The sequence below is a fragment of the Salvelinus sp. IW2-2015 genome, linkage group LG20 (assembly GCF_002910315.2).
Source record: "Salvelinus sp. IW2-2015 linkage group LG20, ASM291031v2, whole genome shotgun sequence".
NCBI lineage: Eukaryota > Metazoa > Chordata > Actinopteri > Salmoniformes > Salmonidae > Salvelinus > Salvelinus sp. IW2-2015.
In genome coordinates this window covers 74,464,129-74,468,087 of record NC_036860.1, presented here as the reverse complement: position 1 = coordinate 74,468,087, position 3,959 = coordinate 74,464,129, and positions in this window count along the sequence as shown.

The window sequence follows — 3,959 nt, the reverse complement described above, 5'->3', positions numbered from 1 at the left end:
AGAGAGAGGAGAGAGAGAGAGAGAGAGAGAGAGAGAGAGAGAGAGAGAGAGAGAGAGAGGAGAGAGAGAGAGATCAGAAGGTTGCTGTACGGGCTGAAGTAGAACAGCGGTCCTGGATTGAGTGCCCCTCTCTAGGGGTGCTATGTGTCAACTAATGCGTGTGGCTGACTGTGCATGTGACAGGCATGTGGGGGGAGAGTGTACCACAACAACATACTCCAACCTCCAAGGTTTCGGTCATCACTGTATTGATGATTATATTGCAACTAATACAAACAAATCATATACTGCAAGTCAGACTAATAACATCAACGAGCAGAGCATAGCAATGATTGACCTCTGATGGACAGATTAGCCAGGATGAGTCTGGAGCCATGCAGCGGTGGAAGAGACTGGAACTGTACAAAAGCCCAGTGGCAATAGACTTTTCCTATTGTCAGTATTAACTGAGATCTCAAAGGGCCTGAAAATGTGTATCATCTCATGTAGTTTCCATTGAATCCGCCTCGGATAAGCCAGTAGGTTTGAACTAGACGCAGTGGAGCAGAGGAGTGGAGCAGCAAAGGGATACATTGTTCTCCTCAACATTGATTGACATTTCCTCAGATGTTGTGTACTGTATATACTGTGGGGGAACTTGTTGGTAATGCTCATGCTCGGAACCTCGGGCTCATGATTGCATCTATAGGGAAACAGTAACAATTTCAGATATGGACTGTATATTCTCATTCAGAGCCTACAGAGCATGAGGTGGATGAGACTGCACCAAACCAGTTCTGTAGCCACAYCGTTATACACACCCTACTCTGCTCTCTCTGGTGTTAGGGCTGTGCCTTTCTCTGAGAAAACTGTTCAAATCAAAGAGCTCGTCTTATAAACCATTGTCTAAGGTGTGGAATTTACTTAAATGTCTTCATCTTGCAAACAGGTCCACAACTGTCAGTTGAAAACGGTGAGTTACATCTATCACTTAACATTCTTTATTTCTGTTTCCATTCGACAATGCATTGTGTGTGTGTGTGTTTACCTTGGTACCTTAGAACAATGARAGAGAAAACACAGAAGGAATTGTGTCCTTTCCATACATGTAACGTCACTGRCAATAAATGAGTGAACATATTGCCTATATATTTATGATAATTCCAAAATTGATTAGTATGGGATTCGTGTTGTGCAGGGGTGCCTGTTTCTCACCCYCCTCCATCAATACTACCACATCTTTACATGGCCTAGAGCCCCCAGCTCAGACTGTTGTGGCAGTAGAAAACTACTGAGGGCTCCTTTACGGCTACCCAGAGAGATGTTAAAGGGTAMTGGATGTTCCTGAAACAGCCATAAAAGGTACAGCCTGGGTAAATAGAGTGGATGGATTTKATTTAGTATGAGATCAAGCCCTGGATTAAGACAGAGAAGGTCCTCTGAAATCACCATGAGCTGATGTCATTGCATGCACGAATCAAACTTTAACTATCTGTAAAAGAGAAATTGCAATACGTTATGTACTAATTATTCATAACAAAGTATTATTTTTTTATTATTTTTATTATTATTATTTAAAAAAGAAAATCTACATTTTCATCAACTTTATAAGATATACACTTACAAATAAAATGTGTTATTTTTGGAAATCTGGAGTTGCCTACTAAAACATCTGAGAATACCCATGTACAAACACACAGGTCAAGATGTGCCTGTCTTTTCCATTGGGCTAGTTGTGCGTCATCAGATGAAAAATAGTACATTTTTCTCCCAACACTCCATTCTTGGGAGCCCACATGAGCAGCACAGTGCATTAGCATGCCACACTTACCAAAAAAAGCTTTTTAATAAAGGGCTTCTGATGCAATTTGCCATGTGTTGCGTTTGTCACTGCCCACTGATTCAAGAGCAGCCCACACTTTGTCCGTATGTCTTAATCATGCCTCTCAACTTTCCATGGCTTTCCGCTGTCCATTTGTCTGTCTACCAGTGACAAAGTGACTCTAATGGCTGGAGGAGTGAAAGCCAGCAGCTTGTCATTCATTCTCTTACTCACCACATGAGATCTGGTAAGAATAGCCGTGAGTCACATTCCCTACTCTTAGAACTTTGGAAAGCATTAGAGGTGGACAAAAAGTATTTAATTTGTGGTTGGTACAGTATGAAAAAACACAAGTCGACATTTTTGGATTAGACTAAGGGAACAATCATCAATASTGATTTGCTAAGGCCTACTATACAATAAGTGCTTGTATTTTTAACCACATTTGAACCAGATATGTATTGTATAGTCAGACACACAACTATATGTTTTGAGTGTGTTATCACATTGTCAGTGAAACGTAATGCACCGATACTATAGATTGCTGCTATATGCTAACAACCAAGGCACCATCTTACATTTCTCATAATGAATATGTTCAAATCTTCATTTTGCTATTGCATGACGTAACTCACAGTCACACAAACTGCAACACGTTGTATTGTTGTTTCATCACACAAGCCACTTGTATGTAGAATTTTCTAGACTAGACTAGTCATATATGCAGTTTTTGGCATATATGCAACGCATATCAGTTCAATATTTGCACCAATAAGACAGAAGACTTCAGAATTCCAATGATGTGACGCAAAAAAAGGTATACGTATTTGTGTATTACATTTGTCTATACAAAACAATGTCCYACAATGAAAATGGTAAGGAAAAGTACTGCAAATTTGCATTGACTGCAAAAGGGCTGATTCCTTAGGTCATAAATATAGAGACATATTTAGTATGGCTGTACAGTACATAGTTAAGGTGATGTTTTGGTAGGGCCATAGAATAAGTCTGTGCCTTGTGTCCAAATGAAATGTGCACCTGATTTAATTGTCCAAATACTGACTGGTCTATGAACAGATTGATGCATAATATTATACCGTATAGCATGATATACAATATCATATCCAACAAGAGTTCATTTTTTAAAACTATAATCACCAGAAAATGTATCTGGTTTCTCAGTGTTAAAACATGTGCAAAAGTCCACAGCTCCATTGATTGTAGATAGAGTGCACCTATTATACTGTTTCAGTCATGGAGGGAACCTACATTAACACTTCTATGTGTAGTAGTGAAGTATAACTCCCGCACTAAAATAGCTTCCACTGATATAATAGCATAACATGTACATGACGTGTAGATTAACATTCCAGCTGACTGGTCATCATGCTACATAATGGCATAATGTAAAGTAATAACACAATGGCCATTGATTCTAAATCATGTCCTATGAAATTATTTAACTATTTACGTCCAAACTTTGCTCATTTCTCAATCTAAATAAAAACATTCTCTACCTAATCCTCATTGAACTAAATTGTGCCCCTGGCTGAGGCTGAATTGCATTCATGATGCAGCTAGTGGTCTTGGTTCCAACCTTTAGGAGTGGGAAGACGATGGTGCTCTTTGTCAGTGGATCATGTTATTCGTGAAGCACAACTGATTTTGTATTCTAACAAAATGAAATATTACTTGTCATATATATACAGTGGGGAGAACAAGTATTTGATACACTGCCGATTTTGCAGGTTTTCCTACTTACAAAGCATGTAGAGGTCTGTAATTTTGATCATAGGTACACTTCAACTGTGAGAGACGGAATCTAAAACAAAAATCCAGAAAATCACATTGTATGATTTTTAAGTATTAAATGGTGATTTTATTGCATGACATAAGTATTTGATACATCAGAAAAGCAGAACTTAATATTTGGTACAGAAACCTTTGTTTGCAATTACAGAGATCATACGTTTCCTGTAGTTCTTGACCAGGTTTGCACACACTGCAGCAGGGATTTTGGCCCACTCCTCCATACAGACCTCCTCCAGATCCTTCAGGTTTCGGGGCTGTCGCTGGGCAATACGGACTTCACGCTCCCTCCAAAGATTTTCTATTGGGTTCAGATCTGGAGACTGGCTAGCCACTCCAGGACCTTGAG